Source organism: Oryx dammah, unplaced genomic scaffold (assembly GCF_014754425.2).
Source record: "Oryx dammah isolate SB20612 unplaced genomic scaffold, SCBI_Odam_1.1 HiC_scaffold_25, whole genome shotgun sequence".
NCBI classification, from domain to species: Eukaryota; Metazoa; Chordata; class Mammalia; order Artiodactyla; family Bovidae; genus Oryx; species Oryx dammah.
The window spans coordinates 21,108,429-21,121,829 of record NW_024070209.1 but is presented as its reverse complement, the minus strand read 5'-3'; the positions used below and the strand labels follow the sequence as shown (position 1 = coordinate 21,121,829).

Sequence of the window (13,401 nt, the reverse complement as noted above, 5' to 3'; positions counted from 1 at the left end):
AAAGGCTACCCACTCCAGTATTCTGTCCTGGAGAAGTCCATGGACTGTATAGTCAATGGGGTTGCAAAGAGTCGGACACAACTGAGTGACTTTCACTTTACTTCACTTAAGTTGATTTAAGAAGTCAAAGGTAATTTCAAGCCTCTTGTTACTCTGTTCCTAGAGAGCCCAGTTACTAGAGTTAATCCCAGAGGAACTTCTATATGCAAAATCTTGCGATTGACTTCATAGGGTAGTAAAATGATAGCTAAGATTTTTCCATCCAAGTATTTATAATACAGTGATTGTGCATGCTCGTTTGTGTCTCTTTGTGACCTCATGGAGTGTAAGCCACCAGGCCCCTCTATTCATGGGATATTCTAGGCAAGAACACTGTAGTGGATTGCCGTTTCCTTCTTCAGGGGTCTTTCCCACCAGAGAGTGAACCTGTGTCTCCTGCACTGGCAGGCGTATTCTTACCATTGTGCCACCTAGGAAGCCCGTCATACAGGGAATGATAAAACAATTCCGAAAATAGATCCCATGTAAAGAACAGAGTCTCTTCAAAAAAAATAATGAAACACAAATGTGTAAATCTTTTAAATCATTGGATAAATGGTTGAATTAACTATGTTCTAGATATATACACATATATAACAGAACTTCGGGGAGATAAGGCTAGGGTAAGAAGTACTCCTAAATAGATAAAGGTTACTTCAGTATTTCTTAAATATTTACATTTTTTAAAGTTGTAGTCTCTGAAATTCTGAGAATTGTACTTTCATTTAAATTAGCAAGTATACTCTTAGAAAAATCACAAATGCAACTGACCCTTGAATAACATGGGTTTGAACTGCATGGATCCACTTATACATGAATACTTTTCAGTAGTAAATACTACAGTGCAGTATTGGTGGTGGTTCGTTGAGTCTTCGGATGCAGAGGAACTGGGGATATGGAAAGCCAGCGCTTACATTACACATGGATAAACCCTCAAGTTGTCATATGATCAGCTGTACCTCAGGAAGACTTAAGCTACATGTTATTTAGTTTATTTAGAGTGCTTTTCTCACTGTTTGTAAACTGAAATCACACCTCTTCATGAGAGATTGAGAGTCTTAGTGGGTGGCAGCTGGGACAGTGGGTTAAGTACATGTAGTGTATTTTGGAGGGGGGCAAGGCTTTGTGGGAAGGTGTTGCATTGGCCTATGTGGGACTGCATAACAAGGAATAGAGAGAGGAAGGTGAGACACTGATATCAAAGATGACATTTTCTTAGTTGAAAATTTTGACTGAGGTCACTTTATATGTGAGAAAGGGAAGTAATATGCTCTTATTCCTTCCTCCTTTCTTCTGCTTTCCTTTCTTTCTTCCTTCAAAAACCACAGGATTTCCTGTTCTCATCTTCTAGAATTCAAAGTTCTATTTTAGAACTTTGATTTTATAATTTAAGTAGACTTTTCTGAGATTCTTGAGATTTAATCTTTTATTCTTTATTTTTGGCTGCAGTGGGTCTTCACTGCACGCAGACTTTGTTTGCAGGGAGTGGTGGCTTCTCCAGTTGCAGGGCTGGGGCTTCTCACTGGGTGACTTCTCTCGTGGAGCCCAGGCGTCAGTAGCTGTCGCACGTGGGTTCGGTAGTTGCAGCTTGTGGGCTCTGGAGTGTTGACTCATAGCTGTGGCATGTGGGCTTAGTTACCTCACAGCATGTGGGATCTTCTGAACCCATGTCCCCTCCACTGGCAGGCGGACTCTTAACCACTGGACCACCAGGGACGCCCTAATCTCCATTTATTTGTCGGAAAATGTGTCCTCAGCATCAAACAAATAAACTATAGGAATAGCAGTGAGTTTATAAGTTTGAAATACTTTTGAAAAGGTAACTTCCATTAAAAAGTCTTTTCTACCTTAACATTTCCACTGGTGGCTCAGATGGTAAAGAATCTGTCTGCAATGTGGGAGACCAGGGTTTGATCCCTGGGTCGGGAAGATCCCCTGGAGAAGGAAATAGCAAGCCACTCCAATATTCTTGCCTGGAGAATTCTGTGGACAGAGGGAGCCTGGCAGGACTACAATCACTGGGATTGCAAAGAGTCAAACACAGTTTAGAGATTGAACACAAGCACGATTAATACTCTTGCCTGGAGAGTTCCACGGACAGAGGAGCCTGGTGGGCTACAGTCCATGGGGTTGCAAAGAGTTGGACGGGCCTGAACGACTAACACACACAAGCATTTCAACAATTAATAACAAATTTACATAACATTCTTGTTTTATATTGTATACTAAAGTGTTCTTAATTTTGTTGCTACTTTACGTCGTACACTTACATGTTTGCTATTAAACTCATCAAAATTTAGTAATCTCTAGTAGCAGATTCTTGAAAATATAGTTACTTTATAAACTCATTTCAGTCTTTGGTAATTTTTTAAAATGCTCTTCGTATTTACATTTTTGACAGTTAATATATTTTTCAGTGTTGAATATAACAAATATGGAATGTGTCCTATTTCATTTTTTAAATTAAAAAACTGAACACTTTATAAAACTTATTTTAACTTTTAGAACACAGTCACAAAATTTAAAGCTCAAAAGACTACAGTGAAAATCTTCTATCTCATTCATCTGCTACTGTTCTTGCAGCCTACCTAGGGGCAAACAATTTACAAGTAGAGATTTTTCTGTGGTTAGCTTGTGTGTGTATACGTGTATGTGGTGTGTCTGTGTGTGTTTTCTTTCTTTTGGGGAGCACACCCTTTTTTTAGTACCCTTATCACTGCTCTCCCCTGCCCCGCCCCCCGCCCCCGGCACACACAAATATATTTTGGAGACCATAGCAATTAAGGCTATCACCTTTATTTTCTGTAGCTGCATACTACTATTTAGTTGTATTATAATTTATCGAACTAGTGTCTCTGTCTTTTATTATCCAATATGCAATTACTTGCCTTCTGGTTTGTTGAAACAATAGGTCAGACAGCGTTTGCCGCAGTAATGCCTGTGTAAGTGGCTTGCCATAAAAACTCCGGCGCCACATTCCTCAGTAGGGCCCTCCTGATGAAGGTGACTGATTCTGCCATTGTCATCCAGGATATAGTATTTCAGAACAGCCAGCTTAAACCTTCTTTTCTCTTACGCTTGTTCTTCTTGGGAGTGATATGAGACTTCTTCCTTTTCTTTTCTTAGCACCACCACAAAGTTTAAAACATTAAGGTAAAGAATGGACTCCTTTTGCATTGTAGTCAAAGTACATCCATCTTCCAGTTGCTTGCCAGCAAAGATCAGTCTTTGCTGATCAGGAGGAATTCCTTCGTTATCTTGGATCTTGGCCTTCACGTTTTCTATTGTACCTGAGGGTTTGACTTAGGGAGTGATGGACTTCTCTGTCAGGGTCTTTATGAAAATCTGCATCTTGCCGATGGTTCCACTGCACGTGACGGGTCTAAAAGCCAACTTGTCCCTTACTGAGAACCATTGAGGTTATTTTCTGTCCTTTTGTTTTGTAAACACTTGTAGCAAAAACTTGTGTGTATGTCATATCATATATGAGTGTAGTGTGTCTTTGTGTCTCTTACCCATTTTCTAATTGGATTGTTTGCTCTTTTACTGTTGAGTTTTGAGAGTTCTTTATATATATTTTGGATACTAATCCTTTGTTGGGCCCATGGTTTGGAAATATTTTACCCACTTCTTACATTACCTTCTTATCCACTTTCTAGGCTCTTTCCTAGAGCAGAAGTTTTTAAGTTTTGACGTTCAATTTATCGGTATTTTCCTTTAATGGGTTTGTGTCAGGTCTTAAGTAATCTTTGCATATCAATTGATCCTGAAATTTTTCTCCTGTATTTTTCCCTGCAAGCTCTATGGTTTTACATTTTACCTTTAAGATACATTTTGAGTTATTTTTGCATAAGATATGAGACTTAGGTTTAAGTTCATTTTTTTTGTCTACACACGTCCATTTGCTTCAGCACCATTTGTTGGAAAAGCAGTCCCTCCACTGAATTGCTTTTGTACTTTTGCTAAAAATTGTGCATATTTTTGTGGATCTATTTCTGGGTTCTCTCTTATTCCATGTGTTTCTCTCTCTCTGCCAGTACTACACAGTTTTTACTACTATAGCTGTAAAATAAGTCTTTAAATTGGGTAGGATATTTCCTTCCATTTTACTCTTTTCCAAAATTGTTTTAGTAATTCTAGTTCCTTTTCCTCTTCCTATAAATTTTAGAATAATCTTGTCAATATCTACAAAAAAAATCTTGCTTGGGATATTGGTAGGAACTATGTTAAACTCCTGTACTCCTTTATTAATATTAGGGAGTGGAAGAATTGACATTCTTACTGATTCTTGAATCTCCCATTCCATTAACATAGACTGTCTCTGTACTTGTTTTTAGATCTTTGGTTTCCTGATGAGTATTGTGCCATTTTTAGGATACAGGTCTTATGCTTGTTTTGTTAGATTTGTACCTAGTGTTTTGGGTGTGTGGGCTATTTTATTTTTTATGTCCATGTGTTCGTTGCAAGTACAGTGGATTTTTTCTGTGTGTTTGTCTTGTATCCTATGAACTTACTGAACTCACTATGTGTTGTCTTTTTGTTTTGTAGGTTCTTTGCAATTTTCTACTTAGATAATCATTTAATTGACAAATAGAGACAGTTTTATTTTCTCCTTTCAAATTTATTTTTTTTAATCTCCTTTTCTTATTTTATTGTACTGGCAAAAACTTTCAGCACTGTGTTTAATGACTATGTTGACTGGACATTTTGTCTTTTTTCCCCCAATTTTAGGGGGAAAGTATTCAGTCTTTGGGATCTGAATGCAGTAGAGGATCTGCCTGCGTTGCAGGAGAGGCAGGTTGATCCCTGGGTTGGGAAGATGCCCTGGAGAAAGAAATGGCAACCTACTCTAGTATTCCTGCCTGGAGAAATCCATGGACAGAGGAGCCGGGCGTGCTATAGTCCAGGGGCTGCAAAGAGTTGGACATACTGAGTGACTAACACTTACACACTCCCCAGGATTCTTGCCTGGGAAATCCCATGAACAGGGGAGCCTGGTGGGCTGCAGTCCATGGGCTTGCAAAGAGTTGAATGTGACTTAAACAGCAACAACAGTTCAGTCTTTCACTCTCAAGTGTATGTTACCTGTAGCTTTTTGTAGATGCTCTTGATCCAGTTGAAGAAGTTCTGTTTCTCTTTCTCTGAGAGATACTTTTTCCCCCATGAATGGGTGAAGAATTTTGTCAAATACTACTTTTTTTTTTTACCTCAATTGAGATGAATTACGTGGTTTTTTTCTTTAGCTTTTTAATGTGGTGGATTACATTGGTTAATTTTATAATATTGGTCTAGACCTGCAACCCTGGAATAAACTCTGCTTAATCATAATGGATGATTCTTTTTGTATATTTCCAAATTTGACTTGCTAATATTTTGTTAAAGATCTGTACTTATGAAGAATGTTGATCTGTAGTTTTTCTTTTTTATACTGTGTTTATGTTTGTTTGTTTTTTAAATCAGGGTGATACTAGCTTAATAGAATGAATTTGAAAATGTTCCCTTCAGTTCTGTTTCTAGAAAAGATTGTTGAAAATTGATGTTAATTCTTCTTGAAAAGTTTGCTACAATTTTCAGTGAAACCATCTGGATCTGGAGAGTTTTTTGGATGTTTTGAATTTACAAATGCATTTTATTTAGTAGATGTAAGACTACTAAATTATTAACTTCATAAGTAAAGTTGGGTAAGTTGTAGTTTTCATTTTATGAGAAATTGGTTTGTTCCTTCTAAACTGTCAGTTGTTTGTGAAGTTATTCATAGTGTTCCCTTACTCTTTTTTTTGTAGTTGCAGGGTGTGTAGACACATTCACATTTCATTTCTGATTTATTCCTATGTTGGTAATTTGTATCTTCTCTCTTTTTTTTTTTTCCCTTTGTCTTGCTAGGCGCTTCAACTTTTGATCTCTTAAAAGAACCAGCTGTTTCATTGATTCTTCCCTATTTTTCCCTTTTCAGTTTTATTGATTTCTGCTCGTATTTTTATTATTTTTTCCTTTTTCTTTCTTTGCTTTTGTTTTGCTTTTTTGCAGATGCATTGTAGAGGTTGAGAGTTAGATTATTGATTTGAGTTTTTCCTTTTTTTAAATTGCTATAAATTTCTCAGCACTATTTTACCTATGCCTCACAGATTTTACTATGTTGTATTTTCGCTTTCCTGTAGTTCTTTTTTTAAAAATTTTATTTATTCTTTTAGTGGAGCATAATTGCTCTACAGTGGTAGTTTCCCCTGTACAGCAAAGTGAATCAGCTGTATGTGTACGCATATCCCCTTGCTCTTGAACCTCCCTTCCCCCATCCCACCCCTCTAGTCATCACAGAGTGCTTAGCTGAGCTCCCTGTGCTGTAACAGCAACTTTCCACTAGCTGTTCGTTTTACACATGATAGTGTATATATACATCAGTCTTACTCTCCCAGTTCATCCCACGCTTCCTTTCCCCTACTGTCCACGTGTCTTTTCTCTACACCCGTGTGTCTGTTCTGCCCAGCAGACAAGCTCATCTGTACTATCTTTCTAGATTCCATATATAGACATTAATATATGATACTTGTTTTTCTTTTTCTGACTCACTTCACCGTGTGTGACAGACTCTAGGCCCGTCTGTATCACTGTAAATTACCTAATTTCATTCCTCTTTATGGCTCAGTAATCTTCCATTGTATATAGGTACCACAACTACTTTATTCTTTCATCTGCTGATGGACTTTTAGGTTGCTTCCACGTCCTGGCTATTGTAAACATTGCTGCAGTGAACACTGGGGCGCATGAGTCTTTTTGAATTACAGTTTTCTCAGGGTATATGTCCTTTAGTGGGATTGTTGGGTCATGACAGTTCTATTTTTAGTTTTTCTAAGGAACCTCTGTACTGTTCTCCATAGTGGTTGTATCAGTTTACATTCCCACCCACAGTGCATTTGGGTTCCCTTTTCTCCACACCTTCTCCAGCATTTATTATTTGTGGATTTTTTGATGATGACCATTCTGACGGTATAAGGTAATACCTCATTGTAGTTTTGATTTTCATTTCTGTAATAATGAGCAATGTTAAGCATCTTTCCATGTCTTTGTAGGTCATATGTATGTCTTCTTTGGAGTAATGTCTATTTAGGTCTTGCACCCATTTTTTGGATTTATTTGGCTGTGCCAGTTCTTAGTTGCAGCATGTGGGATTTAGTTCCCTGACCAGGGATCAAACCCAGGCCTCATGCGCTGGGAATCAGAGTCTTAGCCATGGGACCACCAGGGAAGTCCCTTTTTAAATTTCTTTTGAGAATTCCTCTTTGATCCATAGATTATTTACATAAATGTGTATTGTTTAAGTTTCAAGTGTTTGAAGATGTTCCTGTTAACTTTCTGTTATTGATTTCTAGTTTGTTTCTATTGTGGTCAGAGAACATATTCTTAATGATTTCAGTTCTTTTCAGTTTGTTCAGATTTGTTTTGTTATCTAAGATATATTCTATCTTATTTTGTGTTGCTTAGGCACTGGATAAGAATGTGTATTCCTCTCTTCCTGTACGGAGTGTTTTATAAATGTTGATTAATTCTTGTTGACTGATGGTATTGCTGAGTTCTTTTAAATTCTTTGTGATTTTCTATATAGTTGTACTGATTGTTTAGAGAGAGGTGTTGAATTGTTCAGCTATTACTGTGGGTTTGTATATTCTCCTTTCAGTTCTATCAGTTTTTGCTTACATTTTAGACCTGTGTTGTTTGGTGGATATGCATTTGGGATTGCTATGTCTTCTTGATGGACTGACCTTTTTAACATTGTGTAATATCCCTCTGTCCAGTGAATTTCCTTGCTTTGAAGTCTACTTTCAGTTCAGTTCAGTTGCTCAATCATGTCTGACTCTTTGCGACCTGATGAAAGCAGCACGCAGGCTTTCCTGTCCATCACCAACTCCTAGAACTTGCTTAGACTCATGTCCATCGAGTTGGTGATGCCATCCAACCATCTCATCCTCTGTCGCCCCCTTCTTCTCCTGCGTCCAATCTTTCCCAGCATCAGGGTCTTTTCCAGTGAGTCAGTTCTTTGTATCAGGTGGCCAAAGTATTGAAGCTTCTTCAGCTTCAGCATCAGTCTTTCCAGTGAATATTCAGGGCTGGTTTCCTTTAGGATTGACTGGGTGGATCTCCTTGCAGTCCAGGGGACTCTCAAGAGTCTTCTCCAACACCACAGTTCAAAAGCATCGATTCTTCGGCACTCAGCTTTCTTTATGGTCCAACTCTCACATCCATACATGACTACTGGAAAAACCATAGCTTTAACTATACAGACCTTTGTCTGCAAAGTGATGTTTCTGCGTTTTAATATACTATCTAGGTCTGTCGATAGCTTTTCTTCAAAGGAGCAAGCGTCTTTTAATTTTCTGCTGCAGTTGCCATCTGCAGTGGTTTTGGAGCCCAAGAAAATAAAGTCTCTCATTGTTTCCATTGTTTTCCCATCTATTTGCCATGAAGTGATGGGACCAGATGCTGCCGTCTTAGCTTTTTGAATGTTGAGTTTTAAGCCAGCTTTTTCAGTCTTCTCTTTCACTTTCATCAAGAGGCATAAGGGTGGTGTCATCTGCATATCTGAGGTTATTGGTATTTCTCCAGCAATCTTGATTCCGGTTTGTGCTTCATCCAGCCCACCATTTCACATGATGTACACTGCATAGAAGTTAAATAAGTAGGATGAGAATATACAGCCTTGATGTACTCCTTTCCCAATTTGGAACCAGTCAGTTATTCCATGTCCGATTCTAACTGTTGCTTCTTAACCTGCATACAGATTTCTCAGGAAGCAAGTAGGATGGTCTGATTCCCATCTCTTGAAAAATTTTCCACAGTTTGTTGTGATCCACACAGTCAAAGGCATTAGCACAGTCAATGAAGCAGAAGTAGATGTTTTTCTGGAATTCTCTTTTTTTTCTGTGATCCAGCAGATGTTGGCAATTTGATTTCTGGTTCCTCTGCCTTTTCTAAATCCAGACTGAACATCTGTACGTTCTTGGTTCAAGTACTGTTGAAGCCTAACTTGGAGAATTTTGAGCACTACTTTGCTATCGTGTGAGATAAGTACAATTGTGCGGTAGTTTGAACATTCTTTGACATTGCCTTTCTTTGCGATTGGAATGCAATCCTTTTTCAGTCCTGTGGCCACTGCTGAGTTTTCCAAATTTGCTGCATGTTGAACGCAGCACTTTCACAGCATCATCTTTTAGGATTTGAAATAGCTCAGTTGGATTTCCATCACCTCCACTAGCTTTGTTCGAAGTCTACTTTATCTGATATTAATGTTGCCACTTCTGCTTTCCTTTGATTAAGGCTTGCATGATGTATCTTTTTTTGTTCTTTTACTTTTATCTACTTATATTATTATATTTGAAGTGACTATCATGGTTAGGTCACTTTTTTTAATACACTGCAAATCTCTGCTTAATTGCTATGACCATCTTCATGCAGTGTAATTATTGCTGTATTTATGGGTTAGCCTGCCACTTTAGACACTGTTTTCTGTTTGTTCAGCTTTCCATTTCTGTTTTCTTTTTCCTGGGGTTACTTGAACATTTATTAGAATTCCATTTTGATTTATTTACTGTGTTTTTGTGTATCTCTTTGTATATCTTTTTGTATGCTGGTTCTGAGTATTACATGATGTATACAGTCAACCCTTGAACAAGGCGGGCGGGTAATCTGCATAACTTACAGTTGGCCCACAGTCTCCACTGTTGCTCTGAATCTCCAGCTCCAGTCAGCCACGGACTTTGTAGTACTATGGTGTTTACTTTTTTTTTAAGTTTATTTTTAAAAATTACTTTTGACTCTCTGGGTCTTCGTTGGCTGTGTGAAGTTCTTCATCTAGTTATGTATGGCCAGCCGGGGCTACTTTCTGTGGCATTGGGCAGGCTTCTCATTCCAGTAGCTTCTCTTGTCGTGGAGCACAGGCTCACGCACGCATGCTCAGTAGTTGCAGCTTGCAGGCTGTAGAGCTCGGGCTCAGTAGTTGTGGCTCATGGGCTTATCTGGTTCCCCATGGCATGTGGAATCCTCCCAGACCAGGGATTGAACCGATGTGCCCTGCATTGGCAGGCTGATTCTTAACCACTGGACCACCAGGGAAGCTCCCAGTGTTTACTCTTGAAAGATATCCCCCTATAAATGGAACCATGCAGATCAGACTCACATTGTTCAAGGGTTAATTGTGTATAACTTTATTGCAGCCTGTTGGTGTTATTTTATGTTTGATTGAAGCACAGAGAAACTTATCTCCCTTCCTTTATGTGGTTCTGTATAAGGTGATTGCCTTAACATAGCCTCTACCTATATTTAGAACCACATGAGACATTGTTACAATTTTGCTTCAGCCATCAAACATAATTGGAAAATGAAGAAGAGAAGGAAAGCCTGTTGTACTTACCCAGTAATTTCTTCGTCATGTTCTTCCTTCCTTCTGGATGTTCTGAAATTCCTCCTTCATTGTTTGCCTTCTGATTAGACAACTTCTTTAAGTCATTCTTTTAGGGTGGGTCTATTGGCAACAAATTTTCTTAATTTTGTTTCATTTGAGAATGTTTATATTTCCTCTTCATTCCAGAACAGTATTTTCACCAATATAGGATTCTGGGTTGATAGCTCTTTTCATCTAGCACCTAAAGAATATTATTGTGACTTCCTCTGACTTCCAGGGTTTTTGATGAGAAATTTTCTGTCATTTTAATTGTTTTTCTAATCTAGGTAAGGTGGTGGTGTTCTCTGACTGCATTCAAGCCAGTCTAGTTAGAAAATCTTCTCTTCCATTTGTGTATGATTTTTTGTGTGTGAAAAAAATTTTCCCCAACAATATTGTATTGTTAGCCTTAAATAGGAATTACTTGGAAGTTTTAGTAAAATTATTTCATAATGAAACTACTACTTTAAGGTCTCCAGCGAAGTAAAAAAAAAAAAAAATTTACATTTATCTAAAACCCCCTTCTAAGCTAGGGTACTTTATATTTTCAGATTCTATTAGCAAAAGTAATTTTTCATTCCTTTGACCCTATTTGAAATTTGGAGTCAAATATTTCAGTCCTTAATGTATATGCTGGAAAACTACCAAGACTTGAATTCAGTGAAATCTCTTTATGACTGTATTTTAAAATTATCTGTGTTACGTTAGCATTTTACCTGAGGAAGTTCAAAACTTTGCAGCGTAGGAAAAGTATAAGTAACCGGAAATATCTTCAGATCTGTATAATAAACCAATTCTAATTTGCTTTCGCTTTTTTAGATTTTTGTCTTCTATTAGGATTTAGGTTGATAAAAGCATAACTCAATGCTCTTATTGATACCTTATTAATAGTTATAGTATATGGAGTGAATTCTACCTTTTAGAATGATTGAAGTATTAAAGGACCCAACTTTTTACAGAATGTATTTTGTTGTTCTACCGTTAAGTGACTCCTAATTTTTTTCATTTAGTCACCACTTTGGAACAAAAATATCTTGCATAAGCCAAAACATTTCTTCTGTGGTTTCTTTTTCAGAGTTTGAGTATGTTATGCTTTTTAGCAGACTCATAATACTAAGCTCTTTTAGTCTGGATACTTTGGTTACAGCAAAAGTACAGGTTTAAAAATAAAATTATTTTAAAATACAAGTTTTTTTAAAGTTTTTTAATGGTTAACATTTAATAATGAATATACTGGTAACTATGGCCATCTTCATATTGATTTTATAGCCTTCTTAAAAATAAAAAAGAACTTAAAAGATTGAGACTTTCCTTGTGAATCACTTTGTGGGATCTTGTTCCATTTTAAATAGTAATAATCCACTAGTTAAAATTAAAATAATACAGATACATGTGAAATAAAAGGGAAAATCTCTTCTTTCTCTTCCTCCATCCCACCAGTCTCAACTCACCAGAATCTACATAGCCTAATCTTTTGGCTCAATAATGAACTCTTCTTCCTTTTTAAAAATAGAAGCAGTGCTTAAAAAAAAAAAAAAATCTTAAACAGAAGTTCAATACATTGACAGATCACTAACTTTTTTTTCCAAAGGCAGTGAGTAGAATTATGGTGGTACTTGTGTACCTCCTGGGAAAGCTCTTGAGTTCTGTGCTGATAATTTGAGAACTGCTGTTTCTTTTGTGCTTCTGGTAATTAAAAGTAAGAAATTAGTTGAACATTTTATGAAGGAGACATACTCTGGTTTTTAAAAGCATATATTTGAAAAATAGCCTTATATTCCTAATATAAATGTTGCTTTGTCAGAAGTTTCAACATTTGGAACAAATTTTGTTAATAATTTCTAAATAAATAAAGTATAATTCAAATCAGGTTAGTTAGGATTCGTGTCCAGAAAGCTGTTAGAATTCACATAATGCTACATGGAAAGTTGTTTTCTGTATTATCTAATTGTTCGGTTGTTTTAGGCATACTACTGAAATTAACTCTTGCAATGAAAATATGTGTTTTTGTTTATATTTTCTTGATTTTATTCATTTTCTTTCTGCCTTTTTTTTTTTGATAGGAACTTTGAGGTGTAAGTTGTGTATTATACAGTCTGCCATTTAAAGTGTATAATTTAGTGGGTTTTAGAATATTCACAGAATTGTGCAACCATCACTACATTTAATTATTAATCCTTTTCATCACCTCAAAAAGAAACCTTGATTCCTTCTTTTGTACCCCTCCCCAGCCCCAGGCAACCATTGATCTACTTTGTCTCTATAAATCTGCCTATTCTGGCATTTCATATAAATGGAATCATATAATATGTGTTTCACTTAGCAGAACGTTTTAGTTCATCCGTGTTGCAGTATGTATCAGTATTTCATTCCTTTTTATAGCCAGTTATTAGCCCATTGTATGGGTATATGTGTGTGTGTGTATTAGTCACTTAGTTGCGTCTGACTCTTTGAGGCCCCATGGACCCCTCTGTCCATAGGATTCTCAAGGCAAGAATACTGGAGTGTGTTGCCATTTCCTTCTCCAGGCAACCTTCCCAACTCAGGGATCAAACCTGGGTCTTCTGCATTGCAGGCGGATTCTTTACATCTGAGCCACCAGGGAAGCTTGTATGGATAATGCTACATTTTATGTGTCAGTATATGGGTGGGCTTCCCTGATGAACTCAGTGGTAAAGAATCCGCTTGCCAGTGCAGGAGACCTGGGTTCGATCCCTGGGTCCAGAAGATCCCCTGGAGAAGGAGGTGGCTACCCACTCTAGTATTCTTGAGTGGGAAATTCCATGTGCAGAGGGCTACAGTCCATGGGGGTCACAGAAGAGCTTGACACGACTTAGTGACTAACAGGAACAAAACAATGCATGGACATTCAGGTTTTTCTACATCTCTTGGCTATTAAGAGTAATGTTGCTGTAAACACTTGTTTAAAT

The 13,401-nt window shown here is 37.3% G+C and overlaps 1 protein-coding gene and 1 pseudogene across 2 annotated transcripts in view; one reads left to right on the top strand and one right to left on the bottom strand.

The window, feature by feature from the left end:
- Positions 1-13,401, top strand: part of SOS1 (SOS Ras/Rac guanine nucleotide exchange factor 1) — a 129,829-nt gene that overhangs the window by 21,688 nt on the left and 94,740 nt on the right. The window lies entirely within an intron of this gene.
- Positions 2,879-3,390, bottom strand: LOC120851695 (annotated as a pseudogene).